The sequence below is a fragment of the Sphaeramia orbicularis genome, chromosome 10, assembly GCF_902148855.1.
Source record: "Sphaeramia orbicularis chromosome 10, fSphaOr1.1, whole genome shotgun sequence".
In the NCBI taxonomy this organism is placed as follows: domain Eukaryota; kingdom Metazoa; phylum Chordata; class Actinopteri; order Kurtiformes; family Apogonidae; genus Sphaeramia; species Sphaeramia orbicularis.
The window spans coordinates 21,964,588-21,987,881 of record NC_043966.1 but is presented as its reverse complement, the minus strand read 5'-3'; the positions used below and the strand labels follow the sequence as shown (position 1 = coordinate 21,987,881).

The following is a 23,294-nucleotide window of genomic DNA, read 5'->3' as shown; positions in this document are numbered from 1 at the left end:
ACAGAATTCACTCCACTTTTTTTTTTAATGTGGTTTGAAGCTAAATGTGACAAAATGTTGCTGTTATTTTTATCATGAGCCGCTTTACAAAGGGCACCCTATACATGTCCACTTAAAGCTACTTGGTTATGATTTGCATAAAATCTTCATCACGTAGTAACCAAATGTGAGTATTCATTAGACGTTTCATTACACGTGACCTAAAAATGAAGCTTGTGTCAATGCCGCTAATGTTCTTAAAACTGCAATATGTAGCTTTTTTGCCCCCGGGCAGGAAGTGTATTGTTAGTTTTGCCCTCCTCCTCCTCAGTTGGTCAGGTTCCCAACTGACAGTCGTCACTCTTTTTGATGAAGGATCTGGCCTGAGGCTTAGACACCATCCATCTATAAAGCCGACCATAAAAAAAATGGGAATGTTCACTATGTTTTTGAAAAAGGTTTCTAATGCAGCATACGGAGCTCTTGTGGTAATTTGTTTCTTCTTTCTTTCCCCCATTGTAGATGTTGCTATGACTTCCCTGAGAGCTACAACCCAGCTGACTGCTCACCATGCCTGCAGCAGAATGTATAGACCCATAAACACTGCACAACTCACTGAAAGGCTAATTTCAGGCAGCAGCATTTATGCTTGTACACACACAATGATAATGTATCGTGGAGAGGCATTTGAAAAACCTATGTACTCATACTGCATTAGGTAGCACATTGCTGTTAAAGCACTTCTGTGGTGCAGCAGTGGTACAAAGACAGAGTGGGAACACATGAAAGGGGAACATGGTACCAATTTATCAGTGAATTTAATCAAATGGAACTAAACTGATTAAACTATATTTCATGCACAGGGACAAAGCGATTTACTTTTTAACATTTCCACATTGAATCACCTAATGTATAATTTTAATCAACTCATATGTATTCTCTCTTTTAAATGTGCTCATTCAGATATAATAGGAGCTATAATTGCTGTGTAATTACTTTGTGATATAATTAGTCCATGATTAGCACGACAGTGGCAATATGTGTTTGAGCTCTTATTTTCCTGACCATTTTCCAGATATTTCTTTCTGTGTAAGGAAAACAATGCAGAATCCAGAGAATGTAAATAACTGGAACCAATTAAAGCTCGACTTGTTTTTAATATCATCTTGTCAATACCAAACAGCTGTTTGTTAAATTAGCTGTTTGCTTACTGCAGACAAATAAAAGCCCCAAAATACTTTATTGGAGTCATTAAAGTAAAGGTGCACTATAATTTGTAGGTTTTTTGTTGAGAATTAATTCAACGATGGGGATATTTTTGTCTAACTTTTTCATATTAGTGAGACTGTTTTTACAGAGACTGTAGCTTCAACTTCAATCTATTACCTTGTCAGAAACTTGGTATTGAAATGGACTTATCTAGTGACTCCCAATCCTTCTACAATACATCTCAAATACTCTCCTGAGACCCAATTTTCTTCCTGTATCCCTGCACCTTCTTGTTTGAGTTATTTCCTGTGTGAGCACAAGTAAGCCATCATGCTAGACATACTGTACAGGGAAAAAAGTTCTTACAAAGATGAAAGATCCACACAAACACAAACCAAAGAGTCTTAAGGGTATTTTTGATACACCTTTTCAAAAATGTATTGGCGTTTCAGAGCCGAGAGACATGTTACCATTTAATCACATGCTCAGCGGTCTAGACTGGGGAGAAGTGGAGCCGGTTTGGAAATAAAAAAGAAATATGTGGTAAATGGAGGAAAATAATACACAGTGAATGCAGATGAGCTTCATTAAGCTGGTGACATTTCAACAGACTGGATGAGATGATTTTGTAAAAGTGAAATCACAGTATAGATGATAACCTAACAAGAGCATAGGTGTTTTCTCAGAGGGAAAATTTGGTGTTAGGCATGTGATAATGCTCAAGGCTAAATAAATAAATAAATAAATAAATAAAATGTAAACAAGTATTGATCAGGGGGAAAATATTCATATATTCATAGAGGTACCATCATTAGTTGCTATACTATTTTCTTAATGTTTACTTTATGCAGCTGGAACAAATTGCAGCTGTATAATTGATTGGAAGCACAGAGGTGGATCAAGCCCAAAGCTGTCCACATCTCTGACTCATCTTGTTCAACCTAATCTCTTTTTTTTTGCTGCGAATTTCTGTCTTTGAGCTTCACGCAGTCTGTCTTAATGCATGACCATTGTCTAGAGGTCATTGTGGATGTCCGAGTCATGTGGAGGTAACTCGTCATGCAGAGCGCTGCATGCTTCAGGGAGTAATCACAAGCCTCCAGCTTCCCCCATCAACATTCTTTGCTGCCCTTAGGCCAACAAACCAGATTTTTCATGTCAGCTGGCATGCACCTTCAACTCATAAGTAGCTGTTTGACTTTCACAAGTCTCACATCATCCAAGCATACACACTCCCAGGCAAGGTTGCCATATCCTTGGTCCATAATTATATGCCAGTTATAAGTGTCCACTTGCGCATGCAGATGGGCTGGGCTCCTTAAAAATCCAGGTAGCAGGTTGACCCTATCTACTCAGACTATTTATCATTCCCTAAGGGGGAGCCCTCACATCATAATGATAATTTCAAATATATGTCATTACTTTTGTTCTTACCTGCTCCACCCCCTTTCAAGCACGCAACCACCACCAACTGCTCCATTGTGGCAAAAACAAACAAACAAACAAACAAACAAACAAACAAACAAACAAAAAATATAAAGAGTGACTTTTTTATTTAGCTGACTAGTCACACAGAGAGAGCATGCCTCTACCAAAGCCAACATTCTTCTCATCAGATGACATTATAAAACCACAGACAAACCACAATTTAAGAGGAAATATGATGATATGATATTGCTCCACTGTGTTACTGTACTGACGGTTGTCATAGTAACACAAATCTTAGCTCTTATTCATCTGCTTATTTTATTCCTTCAAAAATAACTTTTATTATTTTAACACTTAATAGATAATGGAAGCAGAATGTAACATCTATATTATAAAAGCCAAGTCGCCTCTGTGTGCATGCATGTATGTGTGTCTCGGGATTCACACAAAATCTGGAAAGAGCTGACTGCTGCAGTTTAGTTATACTTATGTATTTGTGGTCAAGGAGCAGACTAGTGAAAATGGCAAGCTGATAGGACCAGTATTTTGGGAGATGTTAGTAATTTTAGAATACAATAGCCTTACAATTACGTTGCTATACCTAGAACACTTTGGCGGTGACTGCTGGACAAATGCAGTACAGCATGCACAAATACACAACAGCATAAAAACTACCACATCTAGTGCCTGTGGATCTCCCCGGGTCAACGCACTAATTACACTATAATCCATAAGAGAGACTTCATCACTAAGTGTGGAAGTGTGTAGGTAAGTGTATTCTGTGTAGGCTAGTTGATGCGTATTGGCTGTAGATATCTGCTGAAATGTAAAACGTGGTGTATGCAGACATTTTTACACAGAAATAGATCAAGTTTCTATATTTTTTATACTAAACTACTGATTTACAAGCGATGACTACCTTAAATGATTAGCTTACTAGCAACGTAGGAAAATAGTGACAGGAAAAGAATGATAAAAAAGATGAGTGAGAGAACTAGATGATCTTTTCTCCCACTCTTGATCACTTTTTCATATATATATATATATATATATATATATATATATATATATATTTTTTTTTTTTTTTTTTTGTTTTTTTTTGTTTTTTTTTGTTTTTTTTGTTTTGTTTTTTTGCATTTACTTGTAATTGTTAATCAAACCTTAGCTTCTCCTACTGTAGTCAGTTTAACTCATGCACATTAAACAAACTCCAAAAACTCACAACAAATGCTGATGTCATGACATATAACCCCAGGGCTGTCTTGTCTTGTCTATATCCTATGGAATAGTGCATCCGGTAAAATTATATACTCTGTACACTAATGGTCTGCATTGACATGGCATTTTTAGCATAGCCAATTGGATATACATTATAAATTATTTTTGATTCTCCAAGCCAGTTTTAACAGTAAATCGGGGATTTGTTCCAAAATTTTTAAGACTTAGCCTTAAACTACAATTCATGAAAATTAGTGTAGTACTTCTGGGATAATCCTGCTGACAGGTAAACAGGCAAAGACACCAATGATCACAAAGTCACCCTGATGAAGGTAAAAATGATCTGCCATGACTTACCATGGTGCTGTTTTGTATTTCTGTTCAATAATCTGAGTAAATTGTTTTAAAAGTTTTCATTTTGACAACCCTACATGAAGCCACACAGTAACACAGACGTCTTGCAGCTTTTTTTGTAAAAAAAAGAAAAAAAAAGAAAGAAAAATTGTTTGACAAACCTAGGATGAATTTTAGAGCATTATAAATGTGCATATAAATTGTTCTTTATTTTAAGCAATGATAAAGTAAATGATTGAAACAAATCAAATATCCAAGTAAATGATCCTACACAATGCTGACTGTAGTCCATTACTGCATGACTACTTCATCTGATGTGACAATGATTATCATTTGTAATGCATGACACATGATTAACTCAGGACTGGCAGGTATTTATGGATGGTAATTGCTGCTGTAATGTTAGGGAGAACTTTGTGTGATCTGTGGTTATAAGTACATACTACTTACAGGAAATTTTTAAATTGGAACAAAAGACAGTCATTTCTGGAGCAATACATATACAGAATGTTGTGTGAAACATACTGGGTAAAGTGATTCTGTCACATATCTGCATTTACAGCTTTTGTATGTGCACAAATTGCAAATTGCCAAGGCTGAGAGGGCATCTGGTATCTGCGAGTGTCAGCCTTGAAGGCTGTCAGAGGAACAAGAAAATACATTCCCTTAGTAATCAGAAAATTGTCGAAGAATAATTCTACTCCCACTGTTATTTCTCAAAATTATGAAGGAACACAAAGCCTGAATATTCATGCTATGCTAAAAGCTATGCATTCCTCTCCTCTATACGCTGCTGTGTAGGTTATTATACATCAGATAAATGTATTTAGAAAGTCTAAACAGCTATGATGATTTGTGATTGACTTCATATTTGATAAGAACATTGGAGGACACAAAGAGAGCGTTGTCTTCCCTCATTATAACCAACACGGCCCAGCTGCAGAAACAGCTGTAGCATACGTCGACACCTGCCAGGAGGAGGGATAGGATATATCTCCTCATCGTTAGTCAAGATCTCAAACTTCATGTTGATAAGTTTTAAGTTTCACAGTAAATAAACATGTAAACACCTGCAAATGGCAGCAGTTCAAACCAATTTCAAGTCTGCTAATTAAAAGATGTTGATTGTTGATTTTCACACTTTCCAAGGGAAACTGACGGTTTAACACTACAAGGAGCTGCTTTAACTGAGCTCTGATGGTGAAATTGGCAGCTTTGTATGTGCTTTGTGACAGCAGTATTAAAGCTGAGGAGACTGTGAATCCACAAGGCAATTTCTGTGCACTGTTGAGATCCAGTCAGTGACTTCTTCCAATGGGACAAGCCAGCATACAAGCCTTACACTCTGAAGCCCAGCAAAATAGTCATTACAGAGTTCAGCACAGTCAGCAGATTTCAGGAAAACTTTGTAGCACAGTGTTGGCAGCAAGTTTAAGCTCATGCTTGGCCACAGCCATGGTTAACCATTAGCTTCTCCCCTAAATATAAACAAATGTAGAGTGAATATGTTTTATCAAATAAAAACATCTTAAATGGGAAACTTCTCCAATGAAATGTAGTTGAAGTTTAGACCTGTGCAGGAACCGAAAAGAACTTACAAGGCTTTTTTTTTTTTTCTCTCGAAGTGCATCATTTTATAGTTTATTACCACTAAGTTTTGCGTAATAGCAGCTATTACTCCTGAGGTCACATTACATGATGACACTGCTGTCATGATGCGACTTTGCACATTATGCACATCAGTACAGTTAGTACAACACAAATACAAAAGACAGAAGACAGGCTCAAAATGACTCATTTAAATAAAACACATAAACAAGTGGTGCCAGGCACAACAAACCCCGGCCCTCGCACGTATTTACACCATTATAAGTACATAGGAAGAGAAAAATCAAAAAATTTTAACTTTCACCCACCTTTCCCAAAATGTAATGACATCCATTCTGGGTCACTGGCAATCTATAAACCCAATTTGGTATGAATTCAACCAAGAGTTTTGCTACTAAAGTGTTAACAAACAAACAAAGAAACAAATGCTCCTTTTCCACTGTATGATACCAGCTCGGCTCGACTCAGCTCTACACAGTTTGGCACTGTGCTGTTGCTTTTCCACTGCAATTGGTATCACCTCATCACGAATGAGATGGGTGTGGTCAGTGGAGTTGAAACTGTCGAGACGTTGTTTTAGTAAAGTTAACAGTAACGACAATGGATGACATCGAGGTGATGCTGTACTTGTCGCTCAGTCTGTGGCTTTTTGTCACAGAAAAGGTGAAATGAGAGAGAGCCAGAAATACAAGCAGTGAGATGAACGACATGAGTAAGAGCTGCCAAGACACAATGTCTGATGGTAGACTGATGCCTCATATACAATAGGTGTCGCATTGAATGGTACAGTCTATGTGGACCGAGCTGTGGGTAAAATGATAGAGGCTATCTGAAGATCTTCTCTGCTATCACTCTTGTCGGTATATGGTGTTTGCATTTAGATGCTCACACCTTGTGCACATGTGACGACACTCCCTCTGACCAATCAGTGACCAGCAGTGAAATTTCAGTGCCAACTCAGCACGGATAGAACCTTGGCGGAGGTGGTACAAAAAAAAAAAAGTATGGTTACCAGCTACAACCACCAGCGTAAAAGTGCTAAAACTGTGTAGAATCGAGTCGAGTTAAGCTGGAAAGGTGAAGTGGAAATGGGGTAAAAGAAACAAACAAACCGAACCAAAACAATACCCCTTGCCTCCCCTTTGGGTAGTGGGGTAATGATATCTCTAACAAACAGAATGCCTCTATAATGCATATACACCCAAGCAATGCTTATGTTATTTTGTTGTGTAATTAGGTTTGGCAGTAAATACCACTCATATTTTACTTTATATATTATTGTTCATTGAAATAATGCAGTTTTACATTTTGGCAAAGTGAAACAACCTCCAGCAGCAAATTGTATTGAATAATTGTGTGCCTTCACTACAGCTTAACTTGCTGTAAATAATAGATGGAATCTTTGTCGTTATGACATTTTTTATTTTTTTTTTTACAGAAACTAATGATGACCATTATGAACCATCTATTTTTAACTTACAGCCAAGACAAACATTTGTGCATTTTAATAGTTTGTTCTAAAGCCACATTCTTTAGCCACATTTATTCTGACCGATCTGCAATTTTCTTATATATGAGAATATTAATAAAACATACAAACTTCATCAAATAATATATTATTTGATGAAGTTTGTATGTTTTATTAGTATTTAATGTAGTCATCTTCTGTATACTGCTGTTGCTTTATTGATACCTCATATAAAAATGTGTCCAAAAGACTGGACTGGTGCAGATTTTTATAGTATGTACATATCAGAAAACACAATGAAAAACAATTATTGCCTCTATCTTTTTATGGGCCTGCTTCAAAATGTAAGAGGTTCATTTTTGCACTGTGCCCTACTTTTTTAAATCAAGTTTCATGAAAATAATGGGGATAATACTGCTGACAAAGTGGTGTTCAGAGATAATCAAACATTATTATAATAATTATCAAAATAGTAATAATAATATAATAATAATAATAATAATAATAATAATAATAATAATAATAATAATAATAATAATAATAATAATAGTAATAATACTAATAATAGTAAAAACAGATGTAGGTAAAACTTTTGTATCCATCCATCTGGTTTTCTGAGTCAAGCTGGGTGTGACCAGATAAGGAAATATTTCCCCCAAGTGCAGCTGAGTTTTATAAGAAGGAGAAACTCTATAAACTGAAGTGGAGGAGACATTGGCCTTGTGTTCACGAGGTTGTTGCCCAGGACACACCACTGCTGCATCTTTGGTATAATCATGTAATAGTGACTATCCGAACAGTAGTTTAAAGCTCAACACTTGTTATGCTGGGAAGTTTCTTTGCAATTGCATCATTCCTGATCTCACTTTTGAGCATAACCACAGGGCAGAGTGTATTTTGTGATACTTCAGGCCACCTTTGACAGTTTGCACCTTTTTTCATACCCTATAATGATTGGAAATAAAGCTGGATATATTTGAAATGAGAATTTGTTCTCTGAAAGTAATTAGGAGGTGATGTCCGCAGAACTCATAAAAGGTATTCGTACAATGGCGGTAACCATAGAAACCTTGTGGCCGGAGTGGTCTTCTGGGAGATGTGCTTTAATAATATATTGGCCGAGCAGAGAAGGCAAATATAATATGACTCTATAGAAATTCCAGTCAATGATTAGATATGACTGCGTTCTTTTGAGGGCCTAGATGTATAAGTGCGCATAGTATGCTGGTAAAATTAATTGCCCAATGGGGTTTCAAAGAAAAACCACCTCATGAAGGACAAGTCATAGGCTATATCAGTACCAATGCAAATATGTTGTACGGCCAATTTGTTGTGGCAATTAAAATCTGAAATCAGAATTGGGACTAGCATGACAATCTCATATTCATTATTATAGCTAGAAACATAGTATGTAACTGGTATTGCCTGGCAACTGGTACACAGCAGTTTCTGTTCTATATCTATCTGCATGTAATCCTTGCAATATTTTAACCTCAAAGTCTGAATTATTTATCATGCAAATAAAAAAATCCTTTCACACTGGGGTTCATGAAAACAAATTCCAAGGCAAAAGCTACTACACTGCAGAGCAACTGACACATAAACGGAGAGGTGAACATTAGTAAACTCTATGTACATGCTTTTTTTTTCTCATAAAAGCATGTAAATAATTTAAAATAAATAATTTTGCACCTTTCACCCACCTCCCCCCGACTACCATTATTGTTATTACAGTGATGCCCTAAGAAATTCCTCTTTTTTCCATAAATATGTCCTAAACCTGAGTAAAGCTCCTGAAAAAAAAACACAACAGAGAAAACCCAATTAAACAAACAAGTCAAAAAATATTGAACATCATTAATTTATTTACTATAGAAAACTGTCCAGAGTTAATCTATGTGCGGCAAAGGTACATATGAACCTCTAGGATTATCAGTCCATTTGAAGGTGATATCATTTAGGTACTTCAGTTCAGTTCATTATGATGACAATCAGATGAGACTGTGGGAGGCCATACTTTACTCATGGAAGAGATATCTGAATATTCACTGTCAGTCTAATCTTAATAACACACATTTTTCTGAAAAGGTGTCATGGGTAGAACAAAGCAGATCTCTGAACACCTTAGACGAACAGTTGTTGAAGCTCACCAGGCTGGAAAGTATTACAGAAGAATTTGTTAAGGGCCTGCCGACTGTCGGGCAGATGGTGTAGAAATGGAAAAAAAAAAGAAAAAAAAGAAAAGCTACCCTCGTCATGAGTGGTCTACCAACAAAGTCTACACCAAGAGCAAGGCACGTAACAGTCCAGGAGATCAGAATCACAATCAGACAGTTTACCATCCAGGAAACCAAAAGCCTGTTCCATCATGGCTAATCCCAATGTCCATGAACTCACCATCAGGGGAATATTGTACAATAATGGGGGGGGGGGTAAAACTCCTTGGAGGACAACACTACTCTCCCAAAACACAAAACAAACAAACAAACCAAAAAACTTCTGCCTGTCTACAGTTTGCTGAAGTGGAAGCAAATGTGGCCAGAATGCAAATGGAGAAATATTTTGTGGACAGATGAGAGACCAAAGTACAACTTTTTGGATTAACAGAAAAGTATGTTTTGGCACCAACCAAACACCGCCTTATACCATCTGTGAAACATGGTTGTGGCAGTATCATGATTTGGTGTCTGTTTATGCTGCCTCTGGACAAAGACAAATTCACATAACTGATGGAACAATGAATTTGGAATTGTGCGGGAAAGTTCTACAAAATGTTAAGGTACCTAAACAGGAAGTGGAGCATACAGCATAATAACACACAAAAGATGAGTTAAAACAGAAAAAATATAATGTTTAAGAATGACCTTATCAAAGTCCTGACCTGGAAAAGGAGTTCAGACAAAAGGAGCAAACCAATGTTACTGAAACCAAGTTGTTTTTTAAGGAAGTAAGGGATTAATTTGGAGTACTGAAAAAGAACTAACATTAAGTGCATGTTTAGCCAAAGATACTGCTGAAAAATGGCATCACATCAGTTTCTAAAGGCTTGACTTTATTTACTCTTGGTACACACATATTGAATATATTAAGACTTCCACAAGAAAACTGAATTATTGTGTTTAACGGTTTAACCTTATTTGTTTAATTCAGTGTCCTTTATCTAGTTTTAGGAAAATCTGGTCATGGTTTAGATCATTTATGCAGAAAAAGAAAAAAAATGTCCAAGGTTCATAAACTGTTAAGGGTTCATAAACTGTAAAAAAAAAAAAAAAAAAATTATACAGGGTGTCACATAAAAAAAAAGTCTAGTGGTGTGAGGTCTGGTGAACTTGCCAAACAGGTGGATTGGACGGAGGGGTTTCACTGAATACCCTCTGCGTTCACCAGACCTCACACCACTAAACTTTTTTTTCATTGGGATACCTAAAAGACAAAGTCTACAGTAAGAGACCTGTAACAGTCGCTGAATTGAGAGCAGCCATTGAACGTGAATGCACACAAATACTGAAGGAATTGTTTCGTGATGTGTGTGATTCCATTGCTTGGCGTTGACAGCAGTGTCTGGACCAGAACGGACGTCAGTTTGAGAACAGGTGGTCACAAAACAATAAAATGATGTTTGTAAATTCAATTACATTTTGAAAATTAAATAAATGTTAATAAACACCTGCTTTACAATTGTTTAAAGTGTGTATACATTCTTTTGGGAAGCCCCATCTGTATGTATGTATATATATATATATATATATATTTGGATGTTCAATATAAATTGGCAGGTGTACCACAGTTTTAGTGAATGTATACCATTTATTTATATCCGCATAAAACAGCAGACACAAACAAGAAAAGTCTTTGTAATTGAAATGTGTATCTTATTTTACTTTTTATTTAATGCTAATATAGGCTAGAATAAGAAATCCACAAGAGCAATTAGTAATTTCAACAGTCTTTTTGTTGATAATTACTGATCTTCTATAGACTTAATTTCATAGTTTATAGCTATAAAATTTTGAAAGCATTATAATTTACAGCCGTAGGTAAAATTCGTAATGATATCTCTCTATGAAGTTAGTCTTTTTGATTTCTCTTGGACATTCTTCTCAGGTTTATGTTTAATGCACCTTAATATATCCATATATCTAATTTATTATCTAATTTCATCTATATAATTTGTTCCTCATGTGACAGTACTTCAACCTGTAAATTAAGTTTACTCAAAAATTAAGTTACCATCGACAACGCCCAGGAAACGGTACCTTTTTTTTTTTTCCTGTTTCCAGGAATAAATCTGTAATGAGAAAATTAATATGAAAATCCAAAGTTATATTCATATTTTACAAACAATAGATCTTGATTAAGGATTTGCTTCTGTTATTGTCATTTCTTATAGGTGCCATCAGTCATCTCCTCAAGAGCTCACTTTGATTTGAATGTGAAAGAAGATCCATGTTTCTTTTTTCGACTGGAATTGATTGTCATTATATGTCTTTGTCCAAGTAACATTCAATTCTTGGCATAACTCTCGGGTATGGGCACTTTGAATTGTTACACAATTAGCCTTGGAGTAGTTAAATTCTAGGCTGACACTATAAGACGCACTGAGCCGAGTAAAAAGACACTCCAATTTGTCCAATTCCACACTTCTGTGGATTTGAGTAATCATACAGCTATACTTGCTGATTGGCTCTGCACAGCGGCTGGCATTGTACAGCAATGTCATGCTGATGATATGCAATTTTTATTTCTTTTTGGCTGTACTTGAGTCAGACCTGGATTAAAAAGTAATATCTCTTTATAATAAAGACAGACCTATGCAAGAAACAGTGACGACTGATGAAAAAAGTACAAATATTTAGTGTGGAAGTTGTTAAATGACCATCACAAATTAACATTAATCTATGAAAATGTTCTCAGTGGATTTAGTCTGATCTGCTAAAACAAGTGGAAGTTTCCTTACTGCTTTATTTTAACTGACATGCAATTAGATGTAGATGTAGTTTTGAATTCTTTCAGCTCTAAACCTTTAGATTGAAAAGAAATCTTTGAACTTATAAGTTCTCTTTCATTAGCACAGCTGGGGTGAAAGTGACAGTTACATGCAAGAGCTTTTCTTTAGAATAAAAAGGTCCCTTGAAACATGATTTGACTATCGCCGAATTACACAATAAAATATCATCACAAAAGACAGCTGATGCACAAATAAAATGTGGAAAACATTTTGGCTTCCAGTTGTAACCTTTAATTACTAAGTGCAAGACTAAATAAAGGGGTTAAAACATTTGACCTACCGTAATGAGATCCATTCTGGGTCACTGGCAATCTATAAAGTCAATTTGGTATGAATTCAACCAATAGTTTCACTGCTACAGACATGTGAAATTTCATCCATTCTAAGTAAAGGGGTGAAAAAAAAGATTAACAAAATTCATAAAAAAAAATTAAACTTTGACCTACTTTTCCCAAAATGTAATGAGATCTATTCTGGGTCACTGGCAATCTATAAACCAAATTTGGTATAAATTCAGCAAATAGTTTTGCTACTAGAGTGTTAAACAAAGAAAGAAATTGAACCAAAAACAATGCCCCTTTGCCTCCCCTTCGGGGGGCGGGGTAATAAAAGACCCAGGCCAATATTAGGTTAATTGGTTCAGTAAATTCTAATGACCAGACGTGCATTTCTCAGTCTCTGTATTATAGATGAAGTCTGGATATATGTGAAGTAAGTACAGCAGAAAAAAACTAAAGTTTCACAAAAAAATAGCTTTTATAAACCAAAGTGGTCGTATTCAGTGTGACCTCCCTTTGCACTTAACATGTCTTTAACCCTTTTGTTCAGACAGTATATTTATTGCATTAATTTTGTGATGTTTTATACCAGGTCTCATTCAACACATTTCGAACTGTTTTTGCTGCTTCTTAACATAGGGTCAGGGGTCACACTAAATAGCGATTTTAATCTGTGCAACACATTTAGTTGAGTTTTTGTGTGTGTTTTCAGGTTGTGCCCATAGTTGTGTATTTTCTTGTTGCATCTGAAGAAAAGAGAATGAGAAATAAATATGTATGCTGATTTCAACCCTGCATAAACAATAAAGACTTTTACATGTATGTCAATCAATATTAGTGTTAAATAATTGGTTTCTTTGTCTTGAAGTGGTCTACAGCTACATTATGTGTACTTCTTGGTCTCCCATGGATAAAATTATCTTATGCACCATTGAATAACATACATAGACTTATATGTTTGGTTAATATAGACTTGCATATCTTTTGAGCTTAATAAGTTTTTCTGATGTAATACTTATTTTCAGAATAAACTGAAGGCCAAATACCCAGACTTTCAGTGGTTTATATTAGCTGAACATCCTAAAACTAACTTTAATGTTGATGCCACTTCATGATTTATAATTTGTAATTAGTTTCTCCCCTGAAACCATAAAGATGCACCTGTTTTCTCATCAGTCTGCTCCTCTCCTCCAACCTGCTGCTGTGTTTCCTGAGTACAAAATAATTAATTCATATTGATATTTGCATTTGATCAATAGACTGAAATTCATCTTATGGTAAATCCACCTGTTTTAATGGTTACTCCTGTTGGCCACTTAACAGCAAGCTAAAGGTAAATGGATGAAAACAGGATTATTTTACTAGTTAACAGTAACAAACAGTTAACTAACCCCAGCTAATGTTAACTAGCAGGTTTAACTATTTTAAAAACAATTTTGTTTCTGGCTTTTTATGTTTTTACTTGTTACTGACACACTGGGAGAAAAAAAAAGATCCTGATGTTCCCTCTTCTTGTTATGTTAGTCATTATAATTCCAGTTCAGTATGAGGACTACACGTGGAGCACTTCAGCAGATTTCACCATCAGAGAGGTAATACAAATAATAATCCTCAAGTGATGGTAGGGACAATTCTGTTTGTTCGAAACAGTGTTATGGATATGTTCCTACTGTCCACATGCAACCCCATGTCCTTGCTGTGAATTAATTATGTTTATAGGTAGGTAGGTAGGTAGGTAGGTAGGTAGGTAGGTAGGTAGGTAGGTAGGTAGGTAGGTAGGTAGATAGATAGATAGATAGATAGATAGATAGATAGATAGATAGATAGATAGATAGATAGATAGATAGATAGATAGATAGATAGATAGATAGATAGATAGATAGATAGAATTTCACACATACTATTATAGTTCAGGTTCTTTATTTTACTTTGCCACACATGAAAGTAACACCCATCCTTGATCTGTAACATCCACGCTTTGCGTGTGTTATGACTCTGTCTGTATTTGTAACCTTTGTCTTGTTTCTCTGGTATTTGTGTGGAAGGGGTGTGTGATGCCCCTGAAGGATCTTTGAAAGTGAAAGTAAATGTGTCTGCGCTGTGGAGTCTCAGTTGCCGGTTGCACAGAATTGCATTTAAGAGCTAATGTCATAAAAGCTAAATTAAAAGGTTCGTCAAAAACGACTGCCCTTGCATCATTTTGCAGCTTCATGCAGGACAGTTGTTTTCTGAGTTAACGGTGTCTTTTAGTCATCTTTGTATCACAAAATGAGTTTTGTGCTCCTTTCAATTAATCAGTGTTGGTATTCTCACTGAGAAGCAGCCCCAGGTGAAAGACACCTAAAAAACAGCACCTTACCTCAGATATCAGAAATATTCAACATGGAGAGTAAAAATGGTAAGATGATTTCCACTCATTACTCCATACTTCAGTGATATATTAAATAAATGACGCTGCTGCCACAATTATGCTCAAATCTCCATCACTTAAATTATGTTCATATGCAACAAAAGTGCAAAATATATGCATTAAATTTTGCTAATGACACAAGTGTTTTGATTGTGCTGCAAGGAATCACAGTTTCTCTTTGAAGCATCCAAAAATATGCCCTATTCTCAATCCTCGTGTTGAGTCGTGACATCACTTCCTACTTTTGGGTCAAATCCTATTCATTCCTCTATGTCTATGAAATCCAATGTGCATCCAATTTGATCCAATCCCTGAATCCATAAAACATATCCAGTTCATTTCACCACTTTACATGTGATGGTAAAGAGCAGAGGAAGTGGATGAAGCTGATAAGTAAAGTTACAAATCTACGTTGAAGGAAAAACTGAGCTTGGATCTAGATATGTTAGTGCATCAGCTAATGAAAGTTAGCATGTTAGCATGTTGTAAGTAACATTATTTCTAACGACATCTACCAAACTGGATCCTTATGGATTCGTGACATAGGGTAAGTCTTTTGTGAGGTTTCACCTTTTCACTATTTGTGTTTCATTCTTCGGCCCTTTATCTATGCTGTCCAGGCCAAGATAAGATAAGATAAGATAAGATAAGATAAGATAAGATAAGATAAGATAAGATAAGATAAGATAAGATAAGATACTTAATTGTCATCATACAAAATGCACAATGAAATTTAGGTGCACTAACAGGATGTGGACTCATAAATAGTAATAGTAATAAATAGTGATAACTATAAAAATATATAATAAAAACAAAGTATGCATCACTCACATATCAACATCCATTCATTAATTTCCTCACACATCAACCTCCTTCTTTTATCACACAGCAACATGTCAAACACACATCAGTGCCAATGTATGCAGTGCAATGTACGAAATGGTGCAGTTAAGGTAAACAGAAGGACAATTTTTGTTATAACACAATTGAATATAAAGTGATGCACTGCAACAAAATGGACCAGGAGCTTTAAGAGTATTTAAGACAATTAAAATTGCAGTATACTGCAGGTATAACCTGACTATGGAGAAGTCCAGTAACAACTGTATTTGAGTTTAATAAATGAATTTAGTCCCTTCTGAACCCTAACTGGTACCTCATTAAAAAAGATGTTACAGTAAATGAACACACAGGCTTTGCTGTTGTAGAATGAATTTTATGGCACTATGATGTCAGACTTAAACAGATGATTATGAGGTAGGTAGGGTCAATAGCAGATCTATGAAAAATTCCTCACAAGACTGGAGATCGTATCAACTCCCACATTGAGGTATTAGAGGATTATAATTTAGGAAAATTAGAAAGATATCAGGGATTACTTCAAATAGTACTAAATACACTTTTTTTTTTTATCATATCACATATAGCGTTTTCCTACATAAAAGCTGTAACATCTTTCTATAAACCCTGCCAAGTGCTTTCAGTTCCTAAAGCAAATCATAAAAAGTTTAAAAAAGCTGTTGTTGATGTTAGCTGATATTAGGAGTTGGTGGATTTTTTGGCAGACTGTTAATTTACATTTATGTTCAGGAGTAATATTTTTGCAACTTACAAATTATGTTAATTAACACAATTTAACTCCTGAAGCAAGCATAATGGTGTTAGAATTGCCATAATAATAAAACATATTTGTGGCTATGATTTTTTTTTTTCTGAGGTTGTCATGCCAGCACAGCTCTTCTCCTATTTTAGAGAGACACTGTTTAATATATGATACACAAATAAAACATACCATTCTGCGCTTTATCACTTGTTACATAATGAATCTGGAGGACTAAATCTTGAATTCTCATCTGTCCACAGGTGGAGGGTAGTGCAGATTGCCTAAAAAGTGTGGTGTTCAGGTCATTCAACAGCACACAGATAAGAAGCTCTATATCACTGACTTGCATTCCATCCTTTCAGTAGTTTTCCACTCTCTCACACGCCCCCATTCGTCTCCAGTTTTCCCAACAGTTCCACGTGCACCTGTCTCTAATCCCTGCGTCAAACTCACCTGCTCAAAGCCTCATCTCCTCTGCCACAAAGTAAATATCGCTGTCCTGCTGCTAACTTTCTAGCCTGCTTCCCCCATGGTGTGCTGCAGTTTCTCTACTTGACTGTTTCTGGACCTTTGCTGGTTTTTCAGACCTTGCCTGTGCCCTCCTTTCTTTCCTTCCTTCCTGGTGTATCTGTATCAGCTCATGTTCGTATCAGGTAGGTTCTGACTTCACCTCCTCTTCCCCTGTTGCCTTACACTCCAGCCCTGACACTATATTTTTAGAGACATAATCTATAAAGAAATACTGGTCATGTTGTGAAAAAGATGCACAGTTGTGTGTTAAGAAAAAATAAGAAACTCAGAGTAAAAGTTTTACTTTACTTGTTCAAAAGTTAAGTGGTGTTGGATATTGTCAGTATTTCATGGGATTGCAATGCCCCTACCCACTGTGCAAACCTTTTCCACCTACTGTATACAAAGAATTGTCAAATGCAACTACAAAACCAGCTTTAACTTTTAGTGTGATTACTTCTGGTTCAGGACGGGCTTTAATGAAGATGCTACATAATTTTTTGAAACAGCATCTGCATCAAAGTGGTACATGTTGCCTTGCCAAGTTTATATACTAAGTGAATATTAACCAAATAGGACGGGACACATTTAAAAGAGCTATATGTAGTATTTCTTCTTTAACCCATAAAGACTACTTTTGTGGTAGTTCCCAAATGAACTGTTCTCTCTACTTAACCTTTCTTATCATTACTTATTGTAATATTACCTTCTGTATTTTGCATCTTTTCAGTGTAAATCATGTATTTTCCTATATTTAATTTACTGATCATGTAGATATTCATAAAAGCTCAGAGTAAATTTGAGGGTTATAATATCAAATAGAGAAAACTGAAGAAAAAGTAACTTTTTCAGCAAATCTATCGTTAACTGAACATTAAAACACCCATCTGTAACCACTGTCATTGATCCAACTTCATGTGTTTTACTGGTGAATCAATGTTGTAGAAGATGACGATGTTTCCACGTTCACTACAGAGCCTCGGAACGTCCAAATGGGTCATATCTGATGACCATGAAAAGATGACAAACTGTATTTTACCTCAGTCATTTACATGTATTGACAGGATTGGTGAATCAACAGGTATTAAACAGTTTAGATCATTAAATGGTTTTGGTTGATGGTGGATGTTTGGGTCTTTATGGGTTAAAATATTATAAATATATTAAATATATATTATTATAAAAAAAAAAAAGAATATTAAATTATGACCTAAAAGTATCTTTAGAGTTCTCAGAATAAAGCGTCCTGAAGTTATACCAAAGATGCTAATGATATTCGTTGAATCTATTCATACCAACGGTTTGATAGATTCATGTTACCATTAGTTGGAGAAGTGAGTCCATCTGATGGTCTCCAATGGTGAGGAAAACTAAGGCTGAATCCCAATTCACCCCTTGGCCCTCCCCCTTACCCCTACCCCTTAGCCCCTGAAACTGAGATTTTCCAGGACCACACTACGAATGGAGGGGTAGGAGAAATTTCCAATAATTCTGTTAGAATCATTAGCAAGATGGAGGTAAACACAGCCAAAAAGTGCAGCAGTGTGATGAAAGAAACACACAAATGTACGTATTTTCTTCTTAAACAACTTAATCTTTTGATCGACCATTTAATGCCGTTTCAATGTCTTATAGATCCCATTTCTGTGGTTTATAGTTGATAGCCGCAAAAAGATGACCAAAGCCCATGGAACAGAGATGGTTATAGCTACTGACGGCATGATGAATACTTTTGGAAACACAGCTGTTACATCTGTTTATAGTGGCATTGATGACTGCTGATAACGTAACAGGTCGCAAAGGGTTGTCCCATTTCATAGGGGAATGTTTCAACCCCTAACCCTTGCAGCTCCATTTCAAGGGGTAGTGTCAGGTGCAAGGGCCAAGGGGTAGGGGTAAGGGGGAGGGCTAAGGGGTGAATTGGGATTGAGCCTAACACTAGGGCCCTTTGAGCAAAGTATTGGAGAGTGACCAGATGGGATGAGAACCACGAAACAACGAAAGTGACAAAGTGATAGAAGCTGTTACTGTTTTTACCACAGGACACAGCTCTAAATGAAAATGGAATTTGATGCTAAAATCACAGCATTTGATTAGTACACTTATGAAGGTATAAAGTTATAATGCGACATTATTATCTTTGCCAAATTGATCGTTTTTTAATCCATGGTTCAGACAAAACTGTGACAGTTCTGACCTTGTTTTGACAATTCCAAACAGATCTAGTACAGCAAGTGACAATAGTCACTATGGAAAACAGAAGTGAATTGTGGTTTCACTTTGGCTGTTTTCAGTTTAAAAACAGAGCTATAAAGTAAAATATGGGCTAATGCAGTAACCTATATGAAGATTATCTGAATTTTTATTTGAAGGAGAAAACTTGATATCAAAACAGTACAGACATTTGTGGTGTTAAAGGGGTCATATTTTGCTAAACCCACTTTTATTAGTCTTTGGTACATTTATTTGTGTATTTGGGGACCCTAATAGTTTAAAAAGTTTGAATTTGAACCCTCCAGGTGCTGCAAAGCTATCCTTATATTAATTTTGGCAAAAATCAAGTGGATTTCTACAACCCATTTTAATTCCCTCTTAATTTGTTACGTCTATAACTAGTTGCGTCAAAAAATTTGCACATATAAGATCAAGACTTCCAATGAACATTTCTCCAAGTATGACATAATTGCAGCAACAGTTGTAATCCATACTGAAAATATGTCCAAACTTCGACCCGATTCCCTAAAATGTTAAATTGTTGGTTGTATTAACGACCACAAGTGGCTGAACAGGACAGAGAAGTACGGTCAACAACCTGGAGGGGGTGGGGTCATTTGCATTTAAAGGGCCAGTGTTCAAAATGACCTCTCTCATGTCATTACTCCAGAATAGGGTTGAAGATGGACCTGTGGAGTTGAATTAATGAAGAATTTAGACCCAAGTATAGTATTTACAGTTTTTGTAGACCACAGAGAAATGTTTTAAAATGCATAATTGAATTTAAAAAGTGTAAACTATCACTCCTTTAAACAATGCTTTATATGTTATTCAGTGAGTGATACTGTCTGTGGATGCATAGCCTCAATTTCTTGGTGGTTATTGGTAGTCATGGGTGTGTTCTGGTGCACGACTTCCCCTTGAAGGTTGATAGTTTGGAATATAAATTCTACATGTAACTGCTATGAGCAAAATAACAGGAGTTAACCCTCTCTCAGAACCAAGGACTATTGGGACACATATACCAAGATGCTTATTTTGGCTCATTTGAAGAGATGCTACATACAGCTTTTGCATAATTTAGTATATTGCATCATTACAGCTTTAAGTTATACCCTTGGACATGTGTGTATGGGTTTTCTTTTAAATGCAATGATAGATTTTCAATACTTGTTTTTTGTTCATACAACATGATCTTCACAAGAATTCAGAAAGTTTTTTTTTCATTGGTGAGAATGTGATAAATATTTTGCAATGGAAGATTGAAACAGGAAAAACTATAAGTAGAAGACCTCTGATAACACCTTTAATTAGGTAGGTGAGTGAAAGATACTCACTTGATTTAGAGGAGGGATCTAATGTGAAAAGCCAATAAATCTCTTCAATGATCATCCTAGTTATGTTACATTTTTAATCTTCTCAGTATCTACGGTGATCGCTTTGCATTAGCCTTGACATCTTCAGTTCGATCCACTTCTTCTCAGAGTCACTGATATAAATTGGCCTGACTCATACAGCCCAATGGAAGCACTGATTTATTTTCTCTCTGCATTATTTCAGTCACACAATCTATCTGTCAATTTCATGACTAACTGGGATATAGTTTTTGAACTTCAATTCAGGCTAGGAAAAAACCCCTCAAAAATGTAAGGGGTTAACACTTTTATTTATCTACTAACCGAACAGAAACTCCAAATTAATGAATAACGTTGGTACCATTTTGTATTTTTGGTAATGTGAATTCCTCTCATAAGAATTTTCACCCACTCCTTTTCAGCCTCTAGTCTCCAAGGCTGTTACTCTCATCTTGAAGTCAATAGTCATGGTCTTCCATATTATTCTGTGACCTATGGATGTGCTGTACATTTAATGTTCTTGATAAAAATTGAGCTCAATTCCATGGGGTAATAAGCTGTAACCGAATCTGGATATACAGAAATATATGTTATTTAATTGAAATTCCAGCAGTCTGTTGTGTAACCTAGAAAAGCTGCTGAATAGATGACTAACAATATTACAGGTTGAACATGCGATGCCGTTAAGTGGAAGTGAAAGACACTTATGTGAGGAAGTTAGTTTCTGTGTAAAACAAGATGTGCTCATCAGGAAACAATTTCACCTCACTCTATCTCCCAATCTACTGAGCATACTTAGCTCATAATGAGTGAATAGTTGGTAACAGCATATCTACTACAGTTAGAGATGGAGGTTGTGACCCTAGTAATAGTGTAAATGTCCATATGACGAAATGTACTTATACATGTAAAGCTACAGGCAATGTATTAATTCAAAATACCGATGAAGTGTTTATATCAGAGCCCTGCAGTTCATCAGGAAAACAGCAGGCGTCCTTGAACCAATCAGACCTGAATATTCATAATGATCTATGTATAAAACATTGATATAGAAAGAGTAATGTGTGTATCTACAGTGAAGGACAAAGTTTGTTGGAGTTTTAGTTTCAAAGTGAGATTTGACACTGTAAAGAAATAATGACAAATGAAAGAATTTTAGTTCAAAAAACAATCAAACTAAGCAGAAAAATGATTGAATGCTGCTTTAATTTCCATTTTAGGGCATAATGACATAGCTTGGTACTAATTTCACTGCTTACATTAGACGACTGGTCAATGTATGTGACAGGGAAACAAAAGAGTTTTTTTTTTTCTTAAATGATCTACTGTCTTCATTTAGACATAATAGAGCCATTACATGCTAGCCATATTGTTATAGCATATAGAGGACTCACTGTTTTTCATACTTATTGGTTTGTGTTTTGTGACATATTATGACATGTGTAGTTAAGTGCCTGTGTTGTTTGTATAGTGACTGATGTACATCACCAGCTATATATATATATATATATATATATATATATATATATATATATATATATATATATATATATATATATATATATGTATATATATATATATATATATATATATATATATATATATATATATATATATATACATATACATATACATATACATACAGTACAGGCCAAAAGTTTGGACACACCTTCTCATTCTTCGCATTTTCTTTATTTCATGACTATTTACATTGTAGATTCTCACTGAAGGCATCAAAACTATGAATGAACACATGTGGAATTATGTACTTAACAAAAAAGTGTGAAATAACTGAAAACATCTCTTATATTCTAGTTTCTTCAAAGTATCCACCCTTAGCTCTGATGACTGCCTTGCACACCCTTGGCATTCTCTTGATGAGCATCAAGAGGTAGTCACCTGAAATGGTTTCCACTTCATAGCTGTGCCTCATCAGGGTTACTTAGTGGAATTTCTTGCCTTATTGATGGGGTTGGGACCATCAGTTGTGTTGTGCAGAAGTCAGGTTGATGCACAGCTGACAGCCCTATTGGACAGCTGTTAGAATGCATATTATGGCGAGAACCAATCAGCTAAGTAAAGACAAACGAGTGGCCATCATTACTTTAAGAAATGAAGGTCAGTCAGTCTAGAAAATTTCAAAAACTTTGAATGTATCCCCAAGTGCAGTCGCAAAAACCATCAAGCGCTCCAATGAAACTGGCTCACATGAGGACCGCCCCAGGAAAGGAAGACCAAGAGTCACCTCTGATGCTGAAGATAAGTTCATCTGAGTCACCAGCCTCAGAAATCACAAATTAACAGCAGCTCAGATTAGAGACCAGATGAATACCACACAGAGCTCTAGCAGCAGACACATCTCTACAACAACTGTTAAGAGGAGACTGCGTGAATCAGGTCTTCATGGTCAAATAGCTGCTAGGAAACCACTGCTCAGGAGAGGCAACAAACACAAGAGATTTATTTGGGCCAAGAAACCCAAGGAATGGACATTAGACCAGTGGAAATCTGTGCTTTGGTCTGATGAGTCCAAATTTGAGATCTTTGGATCCAACCGCCGTGTCTTTGTGCGACGCAGAAAAGGTGAACGGATGGATGCTACATGCCTGGTTCCCACCGTGAAGCATGGAGGGGGAGGTGTGATGGTGTGGG

The 23,294-nt window shown here is 35.9% G+C and overlaps 1 long non-coding RNA gene across 1 annotated transcript in view; it reads left to right on the top strand.

The window, feature by feature from the left end:
* The first annotated feature begins 6,282 nt into the window (after positions 1 to 6,282).
* Positions 6,283 to 23,294, top strand: part of LOC115427334 (uncharacterized) — a 21,586-nt gene continuing 4,574 nt past the window's right edge. Inside the window, exon 1 of the long non-coding RNA XR_003936480.1 lies at positions 6,283 to 6,490. This is a non-coding gene — a long non-coding RNA (uncharacterized LOC115427334). The remainder of the gene's footprint in view (positions 6,491 to 23,294) is intronic.